Consider the following 19,291-nt stretch of genomic DNA (forward strand, 5'->3'; position numbering starts at 1 on the left):
CTGTCCCCATGGATGTGACTCCTAAGGACCTCAGAGGAGTGGAATTCCTGACTAATCTCATTTAGTGCAGGTTCCTCATGGTTCTTCCATGTTGTGCTATGGGTCAGAATTTTGTCCCTTTTCACGTGTATTTTCATACATGTAAATGTTTATACATGACTTCTAGCTGACTGAAGCTTTATTGGTATACATTGTCCTTCTTTGTCCCAAGTAATATTTTTACAAAGTTTTGTATTTGTTTTAATTAATTAAACATAACAGTAGAATGCACTTTGATACATCATATACAATGGAGTATAATTTCTCATTCTTCTGGTTATATGTGATGTAGAATCCCTACTGTTGAATAGTTACATATGTACATAGAGTAATGATGTCTGATTTATTCTACTATCTTTCCTATTCCTTAGCATCCTTTCAATTTCCTCTACCTCATCTAAAGTAGCTGTATTCTTCCCTAGTCTCCCTGCCCCTTTGTGAATTAGCATCCACATATCAGAGAAAACATTCTGATTTTGGATTTGTGGGATTGGCTTATTTTGCTTAGCATGATATTCTCCAGCTCTATCCATTTACTGGCAAATGCCATCATTCATTCTTCTTTAAGACTGAGTAATATTTCTTTGCATATATATATAAATATGTATGTGTGTGTGTGTACACACATAGATAGGGGTTTAATTTCATTTTGTTACATGCGGAATTCCAATATTCCCAGCACCTTTATTGAATATATATATATATATATATATATATATATATCACATTTTTTTATTCATTCATCTATTGAAGGGCAGCTAGGTTGGCTCCATAGTTTGGCTATTGTGAATTGAGCTACTATAAACATTGACGTGACTGCATCACTGTAGTATGCTGACTTTAAGTCTTTGAGTATAAACCAAGGAGTGGGATAGCTGGGTTAAATGGTGGTTCCATTCCGAGTTTTCTGAAGAATCTCCATGATGCTTTCCATAATGGCTGCACCAATTTGCATTTCCACCAGCAATGTATGAGTGTGCCTTTTCCCCCACATCCTTATCAACATTATTGTTTCTTGTATTCTTGTATAATTGCCATCCTGACTGGAGTGAGATGAAATGTTAGAGTTTTTATTTGCATTTCTCTAATTGCTAGAGATGTTTAACATTTTTTCTTATATTTGTTGATCAATTGTATTTCTTCTTCTGTGAAGTGTCTGTCCAGTTCATTATCCCATATATTGATTGAGTTATTTTTTTTGGGTGTTATGTTTTTTGAGTTCTTTATATATCCTGGGGATTAATGCGCATCTGAGGTGCATGTGGTAAAGATTTTCTCCCATTCTGGAGGCTCTCTCTTCAAGTTATCAATTGTTTCCTTTCCTGAGAAGAAGCTTTTAAGTTTGAATCCATCCCATTTATTGATTCTTGATTTTACTTCTTCTGCTTTAGGAATCTTTCTAAGGAAGTCAGATCCTAAGCCTTCATGGTGAAGATTTGGGTCTACTTTTTCTTCTATTAGGCACAGGGTCTCTGGTCTAGTGCCCAGGTCTTTGATCCACTTTGAGTTTCATGCAGGGTGAGAGATAGGGATTTTATTTCATTTTGTTACATGTGGATTTCCAATATTCCCAACACCATTATTGAATAGGTTATCTTTCCTCCAGTGATTGTTTCTGGCACCTTTGTCTAGTATGAGATAACTGTAACCTTTTTTGATCTGAGGTCCATTGTGTCTCCTATTAGTATAGGCACACCAGTTCCCTGTGGGTCACTGCTTACTGGACTTTTTTCTATCTCCTTGCTTTCTACCTGTTTGTGTCTCTGGATCTAAAGTGAGTCTAAGACTGGAGATGTGGCACACAGGTAGACCACATGCTTGGCATGCACCTGGCCCTGGTTTGAGCCCCATTCTGGCAAATAAAAATAAATAAATACATAATAAAAATAAAGTAAGTCTCTTGCAAAGAGCATATAATTGGATCAGGGGGGATATATTTTTTCCATTCTGACAATCCCCATGTTTGGATTGGAAAGTTTAATTTATTTACATTTAAAGTGATTACTGATAAAGAAGGATTTATTTATGTCATTTGCTATTTGTTTTCTGTAGGCCTTCTAACTTTAAGTCCCTCAATTCATGCACTAATGTCTTCTTAGTGACTGGCTCCAAAAGGGGGCAAAAGAGAAAAATGAAAGAGAGAGTGAAAGAAGGGAGAAAGGGGTCTTGGTCCTTTAAATATTCCAGAAGTTCCTTCAACTGAGATTGTGTTCTTGCAATAGTCAGAAGAAGGATAAAGCAGTGGTTGCCCACCTATGCTTGCACCTCAAAGATAAAAGCAGCAATTATCATATCAGAATGCAGATCCACAATTTATATAGAAAATGGTTCCTCTTGCCCACTCTGGTCCCCACAAGCTTTGTACAAGGTGCCCTGGGAAGATATGCATGGTTGTGTACTCCAGATGTGGAAGTTGGTGATGGGTAGCTGTTCCCATGCTAGGAGCTAAAATTGTCCAAAATTAACATAATGTACCTTCCTCTGGAAAAAACAGAATTCCAAAATAGGTGAATTTAGAAGGATGGAAAGGAGAGAGGAAGAAACTGCAGGTAAGGGAAACCACTTCAGCATGGACATGGCCACAAACATGTGCATGAGAGCAAACTCTACCTAAGGACCTTATATGTAATAACTTATCTGGTTCTGATAAAAACACTGTGAAGTGGTGGCTGTTGCTGTGTTCCAGACAGAGTGGTAATGGTGTTGATGGTGATGATGGTAGCACTGATTCTTTTATGGTGGAGGTGGTGGTGGTAGTGGTGGTGGTAGTGATGTTGCTGTTGTTGGTGGTGGTTATGATGGTGGTGATGGTGTTAATGGTGGTGGTGATAGTGATGGTGATGGTGATAATGACAGTGATGGTGATAATGACAGAGATGGTTCTAATGATGGTGATTGTACTAATTAAGGAAATGATGGTGGAGATGATGATGATGGTATTGAAGTTGGAGTTGCTGATGGGGTGGAGTTGGTGATAGTGATGGTGGAGGTAAAGGTGGTGATGCTGGTGGTAGTGGTGGTGATGGTGATGGTAGTGAAGGTGGCAGTGCTGGTGTTACTAATGAAGGTGAAGGTGATAGTGATGGAGGCAGTAATGGTGGTATGATATTAATGGTGGTGGAGATAGTGGGGATGATGGGGATGATGAGGATGGTGGAGAAAGGCAGTTGTGGTGATTTTGCTAAGAGCAGTGATAGTGAGGGAGGTGAAGGAGTGTATTATGGTTTCAACTGTAGTTGGCACGAGTCAAACCTAAGTGGTGGTTAAAGCTCAGTCTTCAGTATCCTTAACATCTGGACTTGAATCCCAGTTCCAACTCCTATTCTCAGCCTGCTCATAACACGTTAGTCATCTTAGTCTGCCTCACTTACTCAGTGTGGTGGGATCATGGGACTCACCTAAGGTGACTGGAGAATAAATGAATAAATATCACAGTGAGCTTAGCCCAGGAATGTCATGAATGCCTTCCCCAAGATCATGGGCTTACAAAAACCATCCCAGACACCCAGCCCTACTGGCTCTACTGTCTCCAGATTTCCATTTGTTTCTGACTCTGATCAGCTCTGGTGACCTCACACAACCCACCCATTTGCCCCTAAATACATTTGGTTTGGCTGGGGGTGAACACAGATGTAAAGCACTTGCCTTGAATGTGCAAAGCCCTGGGTTCAATTCCCTAACCTGAAATAAATCAATAATCTCTCTTCTACCCCAGTGTAGGGGCATTTCTCTGGCACTCTGATCCCCTTCTTCTGTGTGGCTTGTGGGAACAAAATGCAATTTGCCACAAGTTCCTACACTTTGCCCCAAAGCCTGGTGAGGATCAGATGGGTTCTATTTATTATGCTCACCTTTGCCCATTCTTTCTAAAGGCTCTCCATGCCCCTTCATGCCTTTCACATATGACCACTTAGCTGCTATTCTCTCACCAAGACTGTCCTCCCAAACCTGTGTCCACATGCCACATGAAAACAGGAAATCCCCACAAGCCAGACATTCCTGTGTCTCCCTCTCGCTATGTTTAATTGGTCCAAGTTCCTCCCAGATTCACACCTCTACTCTGTTGCTGCTGTGTCTGCCTCACAGAAGCACTTGTCTGGCAGAGTAGCCCTTCCTGCTTTGTCTCTGTGCCAGCACTCACTTCTCCACTGCAGACACGTGCCCTAAGTCACACTGGCTCAGTCTCCCTGTGCCCCATTCCAGGGCTCGGGGTCAACCCCCATCGTTCTGTGTACTTTGTTGTCATCAATCTTTGGTCACGATGAGAAGACGGAATCCCAAATCCAGTGTACCTGGTTGTAACCGGGCTCTGCCACTGACATGCTTTGTAAACTCAAGTCAGATAGTTAATGTCTCTGCATGTCAATTGCCTTATGTATCAAATGGGTCTCATGACAGCACCTACTTCCTAACATTTGGAGGGGTAGGTGTGATACACACAAATCCTCTTAAGGTATAACTGTGCCCTGGTGCTTCCTCAACATGGTCTACAGTTCCCACATAGTTCACAGGATTCTTACCTACCAAGTTGCATCTGTCTGCTCTGGACTGACCATTCAATAGGGATGGGAGTGTCCTCCTGGACCTCCTGCTGTCCAGGGTGTGCAGGCCAGATGCTCTCCTGTGGCTCTGACACCTGGATTAGAGCACTGTGATGAACACAGACTCTGGTCTGGCCCACCTGAGGCTCCAGGCCCAGCACTGCCCTCTCCAGGGGTGTGGGGGAGTGCCTGCAGCATGCTACACTATAGTCTGCCAACCTGCATGCTCAGCAGCATCAAAGTTTCCATGGTAGTAATGGCCATGAGCAGCCTTAGTCCTCCAAGTCACTCCAAAGTTCCAGTGAGTCATGGCCTCTCCGTAGCTCCAGAGGCAGGACTCCAGGTCAGCAGCCCCCAGGAACCCTGACTCCTAGACACTCCTCCCACCCCCACTGTGTGAGGACACACCCAGAGGACTCTTGTCTCTATAATACCCTAGGAGACTCAGGACAGCTGTGTCTGCCCAGGAAATGTCAGGCAGTGGGGCTATCCACATGGCTGGAGGGAAATCCCCCCTCTCCCTCTGGATGAGGCGTAATGTGAAAGAAGCGGCCACCAGGCTACCAAAGGCCTGAAGCTGCAACTGCACAGCCCACACCACGACTCCTGCCCAAACTGAAGAGCCAATAAGGCTCCCCTGCCCAGGCCCTCTGCCTACCATCCACAACCCTGATCCACCGCCTGGAGGGAGGAGGACAGCTCATAGCCTGGGAACGCAGACTCTGACACTCCATGTCCCCCTCCTGGCCATCTTCTCCTCTGCAAATTGGAGGTAACAGCAACATCTGTAAGGCCAGGTAGCTTGAGAAGCATGGAGTAATGTATGCAGTGTGGCTGGCTCAAGCTCTGCTGTGTGCGCTGTTCTTGCTATTGTTATTTCCTGGATACAAAGAGCTTCTCAAGTAGACTCTCCCTCTCTTCCCTTCTCCCACCTCCCTGCTCTGTCTCTTCCCTCCTCACCGCCTCTCCCTCTCTCTTTTCACTGTCCCTCTTGGTCTTGGCCCTACAGCATCCCCATCAGTATCCCGGCTCTCTCCCCACCCCATCTTGCTCCTTCCTTCTACCCACTTGTCCTCCACTGTCCCTCCCAGCTGTGTCCTGGGATCATCCCCTCCTGGTTGTTGCCCAATCACCTTCTACCAAACGGTTGTGATTTTCTCCTATTCCAAGCCTGTTCCTTCCCATCCCCTGCCCCCATTTCACTTGTCACTTAACTATGCACCTGGCATCTCAGTAGCCTTTTGGTGCCCCAGCCTCACAAGCTGCCAATCCCCACCCCATGATCTCCCCCCTGTCCTGCCCTCCATCCCAGCTGTCCTGGCCGAGGCCCCAGCCTCTTCCCCTCTGTCCTGCCCTCTATCCTCTCATCCTGGCTGCAGGGCACCTCTGACCAGGTCACTGCCTGTTCTGCTACAGGATCTCTTCCCCCAGGGAGTGCTCATCCCTCCCACCAGAATGATCCCAAACTCCTGGGTCCCCATTGAAGTTCCGAGGCCCTCTGAGACCCAAGACCCACTTCACTCCATCTTTAGATGTTTTTCTGAATGCTTTGCTGCCGCTGATAATTGTGTTTCTCACCACTGAAGACAAAGAATGACCATGAACTGGGAAACACACAAAAGCTCTCCCTTTATAGGCACCCCATGAAATTTTACACAGGGATAGATCCCTGCAACTGCTCTCGTGAAGTCTCCTGTGCTGCCCCTGCCCAGTAAACACTGTTCTGATTTCTATTGCCAACTCTCAGTCTTTTCTATTCTGGAAACTTCCATAAGTAGAATAAGGCAGAGATGTGGGGGTTGCTGCTCTGAACTTGGTGTGAGCTCAGTGCCGTGCATCTGTGCCATGGGCCTGTCCATGCTCTGCTCTGTGCTGCTGAGTGATGTGCTGTTGATGAGCATCTCACAGAGGTTCCTCCTTTCTTCTGTGATGGACAGTCTAGGAATGAACACACACAAATCTCTGAGGATACTTACTTTCATGCCACCTGACTGTGTGGCTGGGAAAGCAAGTGCTGGGGCACAGGGAGGCTGTGGAGTGGAACAGTCAGCTTTCCAGTGCTGTAACAAAATACCTGAGACCTACAAAGAGGAAGGGTTTGTTTTGGCTCACAGTTTTAAAACTTTCAGTCCAGGGCTGCCTTGGGGCCTGTGGTGAGGTGGCATATCATGGCAGAGAAAACTTCACAATTCATGTCTACGATGCAAGAGAGAAATAAGTTGGAGACTCAGCCCATCAAGGACTCACCTCAGTGATCTGAAACCTCCTAAGTTCTACCACCTCCCAGAAGCACTATCAAGGAACTGCCTTTCACACATGGGCCTGGGGGGCACTCCTTCCTCCAGGCAGTCTTGCTGGATTCACTCCTCATGCTGCATGAGACATGCCAATGCTAAAACAATTGTTCATATTTCTCTGAAACTCAGATCCAACTAGTGCTGTCTGCCCAGGCAGACCCAGGGGCTCTTGGGTTCCCTGACTTCATCCTGTGGGGAAAGCATGAGGTTCACCTCCTCAGGGGTAAGTTGGATCTAAGGGGCAGAAAAGAGGCAACTGGAACATGGCCAGGACCTCTCACTTCTCTTCCTTCACTTGCCCTCCCCATGGTTACCCCAGTGACTGATGATCTACTGTCTCAGCCAGAGCCTGGATTGGGGTTTAACCTCTCCTGTGGGCATTGGCCCAGCCTCCCTCCCTCAGCCACGTCACCCATCTGGCCAAGGCCACAGGATGACTCCAGGCCATGGAAACAGCAGGAAAGGGCACAGAGAAGGATTCAGAGCAGATGGGGTGCTGTTGGGGTGTCATTGGGGGAATCTTGACCCCATGTTTATTCTACAAAGCCACCTGGGCAATCATAGCACTGTAGTGTTTTTTGGAGGTGTGCAGGGGACACCAAAAATAAACATCCAGAAAGATGGCATTTCTTTCATTAGAGAGCATCATGGTCCAGGATTCCCAAAGAAGAGACCCTCCAGCCCTGTCCTAGTTAAGACCCTTCCTTTGAGTAGGTATCACCCTGGACATGAGGAGGAAGCTCCCAGGTTGGAAGGCGCCCCTGGGAATACCCTCCTCTGATCTCAGGCTTGAAGCTTTGAGTGGTGGAATAAGAGTGGGGAGGGTGTGAAGAGCAGCCTCTTGTCTGTCCCTGGCCTTTGTCAGAGCCACTGGCAAGTGCCACCATGCCCTGGCTTCCTACTTTCACCCTTCTCTACTGTGATTACTGTGTAACACTCCAGGCTGCAGCCACAGAATCACATTCATTACAAACATGGCCACTGAACACAGGTCTTGGTTTTCATGGATTTTCATTCCTGTGGCCTTTCCAGCAGCACATAAGTCTGTTCCTAGGGTCTGTGAGCATGAGCATGAGCACGGCTATGGGAAGCTTTCCCAGGGCTACCACAGGGAGGGCAGGGGGGCTTTCAACCTGTCCACCATGAGGAGACAGGAAGCCATGTTCCTGTTGGGCACAGGCCCGACCAGCTGACTGCCATCTTGACAGTGGAATTCTGTGGTGGATGTTGGGCCTTGACTTATATGTGAGTCTCAGGGGGTTCCTTGTCTGCCACAGGCCATCCTGTGGACCCAGGGATCACTGTCATCACCATAACTGCCATTCACCACCAGAGGGCAGGGTGGCACCAGCACTGATGCCCTTGAATCTGAGGCCCTGCCTCTGCAAAGGCACAGTCCCTCTGAAATTGAGGGAAAAAGAGTACACGTACACCCCACGTGCACACACACTTCCTAACACATCACACAACACACACAACCCAACACACTCAACACAGTACTACAACTCACACACCATGAAACACACCACACTGTACAAACTGTACTGTATAAACAACACATGACACGCACACATCACACACACACTTCACACCTACCACATACATACACATTACACTACACACCCACACCATTCTGTGGTCACTATTGAAGTTTTTCTGTGGCTCAGAATCTGAGTCAGAGTTTAGAAAGTCTGTGCATATGTGTCCCTCTGTCCTGCGGCTGCAGATCACCATTCCTGTGCCATGTGGGGTGGCCATGGGGGACCTTGGGCCCTGGAGGAGGGACTCATGCTTCCCTGGGGCTCACCCTCCTGGGCCCTGAGTCCCTCCAGCCCCAGCTGCCTCTGGTGATACACTGAGGGATCAGGACCCAGTCAATCTGCTGGCACCCACAGGACAGCAGACATACCATGCAATTCAGCATCCCTGTTAGCACAGAAAGACAGAGTCCAATGCGAATTTTGAAAATCAGCTCAGTTCTCTTATTCAGGAATGGAGTCATGGTTCTGATGGACCCACTCTCCTGGTGGAAAATGAGTCACTGAACAAAGAAAGGAACTAGACTTATATAGGTTATACTGAGAGGAGATCTAGTGAGCCTGTCAGATTAGGCACTCAGGAAGCTGAGTTTTTGGGTTGGGTGTCAGTGGCCAGCACCTGGAGAGGAGTTATCTTGGAAGAGATTAGTGTTTCCTAGAGACTGTCATTCTAGGTTTGATGAAACACCTTCTTCCCACCAGTGGCCAGCATCTGAGAAGGATTTATCTTGAAAGAGAGGAAAGATATCAATGTATCACTTTCTTTTTCATTCCCTTTCCCAAACCACACTATCTTGGGATTTGTCCTTTCAAATATCCAATAGTCCCCACCACCTAGAGCTCCCTCCACCACCACCAAGGAAGCACCACCAGTAGCATCTACTGGCCCAGATGCCAGGGCTTCCCACCCTAGGAATTACCCTGAGTCCTTCACATTTCTTCAGGGGACTGGACGCCAGTCACTGCCTCCCAGAATGGAGAACTGGAGAGGGGGTATTAACTATGGGATGAGCCTCCAGCATAGGGCTCAGAGACCCTCATCTCTGGACTTCCCTCCAGCCATGACTGTGCCCCCAGACACCAGCCTGAAGCCCAGGATGAGCTTGAGGTGGTCTGGGCTTATGGGTGCCCCATGCCCTTAGGGGGACTTGCTGTGGCAGGTCTGGCAGAGAGAGAGGGGGGAGAAAGGTAGGCAGTCCAGGAGGGGACTGAGGGGACCCTGGGAACTGGGACACCATAGGCCCAGGCTGCTCATGGCCACTGGCTGTGTAGGGAACGTGGACAGTGCCTCAGGGAAGGGACCAGGGTCAACAGGCTGGGGATCCTTGGGCCGCCCAGCAGGGGACAGGCATTGGTAAGGACCTTTAGTATTCCTACGGCCCAAGAATCTGGAGTCCCTTCTGCCAGGATTGGGGAATTCATCAGCATCAGAAATAAGAGAAGACAATATAAAAAGGAAAAATAAATTTAATCACAATTTGGTGAAAATGGAGGAAGAAGTCAATCTGTCCCAGTCTGTCCCACAGCAGCACTTCAATCTACAGGGACAAAGCCAAGAGACAGGAGGGAGAAGCTGATCTGCCTCTGCTGTCTCCCAGAAAGCACTACCATCCACAGGAAGGAGTCTGAGGGACAAAGGTATGAGGAGGCATGGTGTTAGGGAGCCCAGTTCCCTTCAGTTTTGCATTTCTTCCTGGAACAGGGCTTTGGCCTGGCCAACACTTCCAACCTGGGCATGGGACAATTGCCTCCAGGGAAGTGGGACGTTGGTAGGAAATGACAGGGACTGAGAACAAAGCAGTTTGGAGCTTCTTTGAAACTTTCTGATTTTAATTGAACCCCGCCAAGGTCCCCCATCTTGTCCATCCTTCAGTCCTGAGGGTTGTTGCTGAGATTCCCCTCAAGGGCACCCAGAGCTTCTGAGTGGGAAGAGACAACCTGCAAAGATGCTCACTGGTCCCACCCAGCTGAAGACTTAGGAATCCTGCTCCAAACCCTGGGCAACACCTGCTTTGGGTAAGTTTGGCACTTGGCCAGGTTCATTCTGACAATTCCCCTATCTCTGAATAGCTTTTTCTGAAGACATTACTGATTGTCCACCAAGTGGTCTGAGCCCAGGTCGCCAGGATGTACTTGTCCCATTTTTGGTCTGATCTGGTCCCGTCAGAGGGGAAATGACAGACTGTTAAGAGTCAGGGTCAAAAGACCCTTCATGAGTGAAATTTGAGCAAGCTATCAGGCTTGCAAAAGTGGTTCCTAGGCTAAGCTTTAACCTGGAGTCCTGAAGTACTTCCCTGGGATCTACCAGGTGCACTACTGGGTGGGCTTGTAGTGGTGAAGTGGCCATGGGCAGCATCTGCTCTCCTGCCCAGGCCCAGACTCCAGGTTCCCCGGCTGCAGTCACTGTCCTGTACACATTCTCAGGACGCCCTTTCACCTCATGTGGCTCCACTTCTCTACAGAGCTCTGGGGTTCTCCACCATGAAGGTCACTGGGGATGAGTGTGAGGACGTGGGCCTCACAGCAGATGCTCAGACCTACCTCCCACCTCATTCCCCATCCTCCCTACACTGTGTGCATGGAGAAATTTGCCATCTGAGTCCCCACCATCTCCTCATTCACACTTGGGGTACATGCACCTGAGTGAGGTCCCAAAACCAGACACTTTCTCTAATGGTAGAGCTAAGGACTCCCGAATCTCCTCTGCCTTATCCTCCCCCTTCAAAAGGGGGGTCCTGTAGTTCTAGCTGGGAGTTTGTCTGTGATAGGGGGCAGGCTCCCAGGGGCCCCAGCTGTGGAGTAAATGAGGCATCAGCACAGTGACCAGGTGACCCTGGCTGCTAACTCAAACTAAGTGTCTTTGGATAAAAATTCTATCTGCAATTAAATTCCTTATTGTGTTACAAAACAGCACACATTGCTGTGAAAACCCTGGGAAGGTGGAGAAGATCAGATGGGTTGCATGGAGGAGCACCTGAGACCTAGCCCCCACAGCATGGCTGATTCTCTGCGATCTAGGAGCAGGGAGAGAGAAGCCAGCAGAAGTAGCAAAGCCTTGTGCATTCTGCTGCTGAAGCTGACCTGGAAGGCACTTGATAGATGCCTCCACTCCACATCTGACCAGGGCTGTACAGGACCTATGCCTCCTCTCAACTCCACTCTGCAGAACTGAGTGAGGACATTGTGGCCAGGGATATCTGCAGTCAGAGTTTTCCAAAAGAGCCAACACTGCCTTTGTATCTGGAGGATGGCATATATTTTCATTCACCTTTCATTACAACCACTTCTTCCCTGCAGGGGCAGAAGCGCCTCTCAGGCTAGTTTCATTCCTCAAACCATTTGGGTCAGTTCCTTTTTGGTAGTTACGGTCCCCATCATTCTGTCCCCTTTCATCTGTGGACTGGACCCATCATCTCAGGCCTGGTCAGTACCACCATCTGCAAACACATTCCCCGTCAAAGGCAAAAACTACCCCAGCACCCACTGTCCTCAAAATTCTCAGGAGACTTCCCGGACCTGTCAGAAGATCACTCCAGAAGAGACCTTGGAACTCACCCTGCAGTGTGCATGAGTATTTCACTGAGTGTGATCACTGGGTTAAAATGTCCATAGGGCCTGGTGCAGTGGCCACAGCTGTAATACCACCTACTGGGAGGATGAGGCAGGCAGATCACACATTTGAGGTCAGCTTGGATGACTTTGTGACATCCTGTGTTGAAAAAGAGAAGAAAAAGTCTGGCAGAGTGCCCCTGGGTTCCATACCCAGTACCACAAATCAACAAATACATGTATGCTTTTCAAACATCCATACACTGATGTTCCAAGAGCCTGGATGACCCCAGACCTGCCTGGGGAGGAAGTGAGTACCTGGCACAACCATGCAGTGGCCCTGTCTCAGCACACCTGGCCCTGCTGCCTTTTACATCTGTGAGCTGAGCTTGGCTATGGCGTGTCGAGGACAGGGTTGCCCTTGTCTTTATCTTGGCATTTGGCCTTGTCATCTTGTCTTAACCTGGCTCACCTCAGCCCTGGACTTGGTCTGGGCTTTGGTTTTAGTCTTGAGTGGACCCTTGTTCTTGTGTCCTATCCTGCTCTATACACACATGCGTCTATGTGCTCCTAGATTTAACTTAAATCTATGTATATCCAAGTCTCTGAATGAGCCCACCAACTTATGGGGCTCCCTCACGGACAACTCCTTGGTAGATGGTGCCTGTCATTTCACTGGAACACCCAGGCATAACAACCTTGCAGGCAGCAGGACAGGACCCAGCTCCTCCTTGACCTGTTCTTCTCTGCATCCTAACCTGGAGGGTGCTGGTAGTGCCATAAAAAAACATGGCCCCTGGGACAGACGGGCCTGGGTTCTGGTACCTGCTCTGCCCCTAGTTGCTTGGGTACCACTGGAAAAGTTGCATCAACCCCCTGAGCATCTTGTGTCATTTGGAAACGAAGTGATCACTGCTCCCTTACAGACTTGAGGCAGATGGTCCATGACATCAGGTGTGTCTTGCATCCTGTCAGATTCAGGGCAGTAAAGGTGCTCTCAACAAATGAAATCTCTGCCCTCCCTGGACTTACCAGCAGGATGGAGCCTGGAGTTCCTCCTGTCTTCTTACACTGGGATCTCCTTCTCCCAGCACCCATCACTCTCTTTGCTCACATTCTCTCCTCTCCCAACAACTCCCACTGCCTAGCTCCCCCTATACCCACCAGAACCCTCCAAAGATAGTTCAGTTCCAATCCTGGGGCTGGGTGCTAGGGCAGAGGCCAATCCTGCAGCTCAGGGAGGGCCCAGCATGGCCTGGAGGAGATAGTGCCATCTCTGTGGCCCTGCTCTGCTTAAAGTTGGCACAGAGGCCTGGCCAGGGCACTGCAGAAGATGGAGCTTTGTAGAAGAATGTTACAGATCTGCTGGGAGAGTGGCACAGTGAGTGGCAGGCAGCAGTGCAGGGCTCTCCAGGCACAGGACAAGTAGCCAAAGCAAAGCCCCCTGTGGGAAGGACTGCTGTCTAGCATCTAGCAACAGGTTCCCCAAAAACCCAGCTAATGAATGCACAGTGTCCATGAGAAGTACCTATGGACAAATGCACGCAACTCCATGGTCAAAACGTCAAAATCAGAAATGTGCAGAGCCTGGGGTGCCTTGCCTGAGTCCACCGACAGGCAGGTCTGCTTCTGCTCCCTGTGACCTTTGCTGTAGATACACCTCAGTGCTGCACATGTTATGCACGTTCTCCTCGTCTCAAACTTTACTCTTCATCAACTATTTCCACCCTTCATCTAAAAAAAATTCCTATGTCATATTGCACCTCATTTTTCATGGGCACATTCTGCCTTCTGGATAAATATCCTCCTCTCCCCCTCTCACACATACGGAAAAGGCAGGACACTGAGGACTGCTGGGAGACTGATGCTCAACCCCAGGCCCCAGGGGAGTCTGAGGGAGAGAGTGGAAGTGAATCTCACTCCACGGGAAACTAGGAGACATGACACTTGTGGGACAGAGACGCTGCCAAATAAGGACATTGTGAAAAAGTGCAACTAGAGACCAGGGGGTGAGGACCCAGAAGGACCAGCAGGAACCAGAGACGACCAAGCACCAGGGACCCAGGGGCAAACACCCAGGGGAAAGCCAGGAGACAAAGGACTGCTGGGATAGGGGCGCACACGAACAGGAAACAGGAACCACTGGACTTGAAACACGGAGACCAACGGAAGAGGGGGGCTCACGACAGGACCACGGGACACCTACACTGATGGGCCACACTCACCACACACAGGACCCTGAGGAGACTGAGCATTGCGAGAGGAGGACACACACCCAAAGGGCCCAGTGCTCACTGGACAATGGAGGGGGAGTATGGCCAAGCCACAAGAACCAGGCCACACCCCACGCTGCTGGGGGAGGATCGCTCAGTCACAGCAACTGGACAACACTCAGCAAAGAGGGGTAGTGCGGTGCTCACACACAGCACTCAGGGGTGTCAGCTCTGGACACTGCTAGGTGACAGGCACTCACACACAAGACACAGAGAGGCCCGACTGAGGACTGGGGGAGGAAGTGTGCTCAAACACAGGCACCACAGAGGCCGAGCACTGGTGGGAGAGGGGCACTCACCCACAGGACCCAGAAAAGACACAGCACCAGGGAGCCAGGGGTCAACACCCAGGGCAACCTGAGGACACTGAGGACTGCTGGACGAGGGGCACTCACCCACAAGGACCTCAGGACACCTAACACTGAAGGGCCCACACTCACCACACAAAGGACCATGAGTTGACTAAGTCTGGGGGGCAAGGGGCGCCCACCCGCAGGAACCAGTGCACACTGGACAATGGAGGGGCAGTGGCTCCCAGTCCCAGGAACCAGGCCACACAACACATGCTGGGGGTGGGGGTTCACGCACAAGCAATGGGCAACATTCAGCAAGGAGGGGTCAGGGGGTGCTCACCATCAACATTCAGGGGTATCTGCTCTGGGCACTGCTAGGTGAGGGGCGCTCACCCACAGGACCCAGAGAGGCCCGACTGAGCACTGGGGGAGGAAGGGTACTCACATACAGGCACCAAGGATGCCGAGCACTGGTGGGAGAGGCCCGCTCTCCCACAAGACCCTGAGCACTTTGAACCTCATGATGGGGGGTGGGGAGGATTCCATCAGCCCGTGGTCTCACTCACCTCAGTGAACACAGGCCAGTCGTCCTCTTCCACGGGTCTCAGACGTCCTCCACGTTGGGAGCAAAAGGGCCCTTTGCCCTATGTCCCACTGTCCTCATTGCTGGGAATCCTGCCTGACCCAAAGATCCCAGTGGGTTTCTGACTGGAATGAGGAGAACACCTGCTGGCAAGGCACAGAAGATGCTGACAAGCGTTGAAAATGTGTCCTCCATGAGGGCTTGTCCTGGTGCACAGGGTCCTAGGCCTTCCTGGGCTTGTTTGCATCATGCCTAGGAGCACAGGACCTTGTGGCCAAAGAAATGTGCAGAGGAGATGGTGGCTCATGAGTAGCGGATCTGGGTCCTAGGAGCACTTGGACATGAGAACCAAGGGCCAAGGCCTTCTCAGTGCAGGCTCTGCAGAGAAGTCTGTGTGAGTGGCTGTGCCAAAGGCCACCCAAGGCTTCGACAGACAGGAGAGCTCCTCTGCGCCTCTCTCCAGGTGTTCTAGGCGGTGTTAGGCTAGGTGGCCTTCTAAGGCCAAAGAGGGTGTCCTAGCCTTGGAGGGAGAGGCACCCAACCACACACGTTGTACAGGGAGCCAGAAGGCAGTGGCATAGGGATCATGGGCGACTGAGCATTGTGGGCCAGGATGCTCCCCCAGGGGCCCAGAAGATCCAGAGCAGGGGTGGGCAGGAGGTGCACAGGAAGAGGACTCCAAGGAGACTGAGTACTGGTAGGCGAGGGGTGCTCACCCACAGGACCCAGGGCAGACTGAGCATTGGAGAGGGAGGGGCAACACCCACAAACCACAGAGGCGACTGAGCCCTACTGGGCGAGGGGCGCTCACCCACAGGACCCAGAACAGACACAGCCCCAGGGACCAGGGGCCCACACCCAGGGCAACCTGAGCACACTGAGGACTGCTGGGCGAGGGGCGCTCACCCACAGGGACCTCAGGATCCTAGGGACCTGGGGACCTGTGGATCAGGGGTACTCACCCACAGGACCCACAGGAAACCTAACACTGACGAGTCACACTCACCACACACAGTACCCGGAAGACACTGAGCACTGCAGGGCAAGGGGCGCACACCCGCAGGACCCAGTGCACACTGGACAATGGATGGGGAGCGGGGCTCAGCCCCAGGAACCAGACCACACGCCATGTGCTGGGGGAGGGGCGATCACTCACAACCACTGGGCAACACTCAGCAAGGAGGAGTCGGGTGGTACTCACCCTCAACACTCAGGGTTGTCTGCTCTGGGCACTGCTAGGTGAGGGGCGCTCACCCACAGGACCCAGAGAGGCCCGACTGAGCACTGGGGGAGGAAGGGTGCTCACATACACGCACCACGGAGGCCCAGCACTGGTGGGAGAGGGCCGCTCTCCCACAGGACCCTGAGCCCTTGGAACCTCATGGTGGGGGGTGGGGGGGAATCCCTCAGCCCGAGTTCTCACTCACCTCAGTGACCGCAGCCCAGACGTGCACTTCCACGGGTCTCAGACGTCCTCCACGTTGGGGGCAAGAGGGCCCTTTGCCCTATGTCCCACTGCCCACATTGCTGGGAATCCTTCCTGACCCACAAGTCCCAGTGGGTTTCTGCCTGGAACTAGGAGACTGCTTGGTGGCAGGGCAGAGAAGATGCTGACAAGGGTTGAAAGTGTGGCCTCCATCCGGTCTGGTCCTGCTGCACAGGGTCCTAGGCCATCCTAGGCCTATTTGAACGATGCCTAGGAGCACAGGACCTTGAGGCTAAAGAAATACGCGGAGAAGATGGTAGCTCATAAGAGGTGGATCCGGGTCCTAGGTGCACTTGACATGAGATCCAAGACCCAAGACCTTTTGCTTGCAGGCTCTGTGGAGAAGCCTGTGTGACTCGCTGGGCCAAAGGCCACCCAAGGCTTGGGCAGACAGGAGCTCTCCTCTGCGCCTCTGTCCAGGTGTCCTAGTCGGTGGTGAGCTAGGTGGCCTTCTAAGGCCAAAGAGGGTGTCCTAGCCTTGGAGGGAGAGGCACTCACCCACAAAGGTTGTGCAGGGAGCCAGGTGGTAATGGCATAGGGATCAGGGCGACTGAACACTGTAGGGCCAGATCTCCACCCCAGGGGCCTCAAAGGATCCAGAGCACGGGTGGGCAGGAGGTACACATCAAGAGGACAACTAGGAGACTGAGTACTGGTAGGCGAGGGGCGCTCACCCAGAGGACCCAGGGCAGACTGGGCATTGGAGAGGGAGTGGCAGCACCCACAAACCACAGAGGAGACTGAGCCCTGCTGGGCGAGGGGCGCTCACCCACAGGACCCAGAACAGACACAGCACCAGGGAACCAGGGACCCACACCCAGGGCAACCTGAGCACACTGAGGACTGCTGGGTGAGGGGAGCTCACCCACAGGTACCTCAGGATCCTAGGGAACTGCGGACCGGCGGAGGAGGAGTGCTCACCCACAGGACCCCCAGGACTCCTAACACTGATGGGCCCACACTAACCACACACAAGACCCTGAGGAGACTGAGTCTGGGGGGTGTGGAGCGCCCACCCGCAGGACGCAGTGCACACTGGACAATGGAGGGGCAGTGGCTCCCAGCCCCAGGAACCAGGCCACACACGACATGCTAGGGGTGGGGGTTCACACACAAACACTGGGCAATATTCAGCAAGGAGGGGTCGGGGGGTGCTCACCCTCAATATTCAGGGGTATCTGCTCTGGGCACTCCTAGGTGAGGAGCGCTCACCCACAGGACCCAGAACACACACACCACCAGGGACCAGGGGCCCACACCCAGGGCAACCTGAGGACACTGAGGACAGCTGGGCGAGGGGTGCTCACCAACAGGACCCACAGGAAACCTAACACTGACGAGTCACACTCACCACACACAGTACCCTGAGGAGACTGACCACTGCAGGGCGAGGGGTGTGCACGCGCATGACCCAGTGCATACTGGACAATGGATGGGGAGCTGCGCTCAGCCCCCGGAACCAGGCCACAAGCCATGTGCTGGGGGAGGGGCGATCACTAACACCACTGGGCAACACTCAGCAAGGAGGGGTCGGGTGGTGCTCACCCTCAACACTCAAGGTTGTCTGCTCTAGGCACTGCTAGGTGAGGGGCGCTCACCCACAGGACCCAGAGAGGCCTGACTGAGCACTGAGGGAGGAAGGGGGCTCACATACACGCACCATGGAGGCCGAGCACTGATGGGAGAGGGGCGCTCACCCACAGGATCCTGAGCCCTTGGAACCTCATAGTGGGGGGACGGGGGATCCCTCAGCCCGAGGTCTCACTCAACTCAGTGACCGCAGGCCAGTCTTGCTCTTCCACGGGTTTCAGAGGTCCTCCACACGTTGGGGGCAAGAGGACCCGTTGCGCTATGTCCCACTGTCATCATTACTGGGAATCCTGCCTGACCCAAAGGTCCCAGTAGGTATCTGCCTGGAACTAGGAGACTGCTTGGTGGAAAGGCAGAGAAGATGCTGACAAGGGTTGAAAGTGTGGCCTCCATCCGGGCTGGTCCTGGTGCACAGGGTCCTAGGCCATCCTGGGCCTGTGTGCCCCATGCCTAGGAGCACAGGACCTTGAGGCCAAAGAAATGTGCGGAGAAGATGGTAGCTCATAAGAGGCGGATCCGGGTCCTATGTGCACTTCACATGAGATCCAAGGGCCAAGGCCTTTTGGTTGCATGCTCTGTGGAGAAGCCTGTGTGACTGGCTGGACCAAAGGCCGCATAAGACTTGGGCAGACAGGAGCTCTCCTCTGCACCTCTGTGCAGGTGTCCTAGTCGGTGGTGAGCTAGGTGGCCTTCTTAGGCCAAAGAGGGTGTCCGAGCCTTGGAAGGAGAGGCACTCACCCACAAAGGTTGTGCAGGGAGCCAGGTGGTAATGGCATAGGGATCAGGGCGACTGAGCACTGGAGGGCCAGGGCTCCTCCCACAGGGGCCTCAGAGGATCCAGAGCAGGGGTGGGCAGGAGGTACACATCAAGAGGACAACTAGGAGACTGAGTACTGGTAGGCGAGGGGCACTCACCCACAGGACCCAGGGCAGACTGGGCATTGGAGAAGGAGGGGCAGCACCCACAAACCTCAGAGGCGACTGAGCCCTACTGGGCGAGGGGCGCTCACCCACAGGACCCAGAACCGACACAGCAACAGGGAACCAGGGGCCCACACTCAGGGCAACCTGAGCACACTGAGGACTGCTGGGCGAGGGGCGC

General features: G+C 51.9%; 1 pseudogene across 1 annotated transcript in view; it reads right to left on the reverse strand.

Annotated features, from left to right (window-relative positions):
- The window catches only part of LOC306655724 (olfactory receptor 1E5-like), a 517,137-nt pseudogene that overhangs the window by 395,219 nt on the left and 102,627 nt on the right, over positions 1-19,291 (reverse strand). The gene's annotated exons all lie outside the window — the stretch shown is intronic.

This window comes from Sciurus vulgaris (assembly GCF_902686455.1).
Source record: "Sciurus vulgaris genome assembly, chromosome: 3".
Lineage (NCBI taxonomy): Eukaryota > Metazoa > Chordata > Mammalia > Rodentia > Sciuridae > Sciurus > Sciurus vulgaris.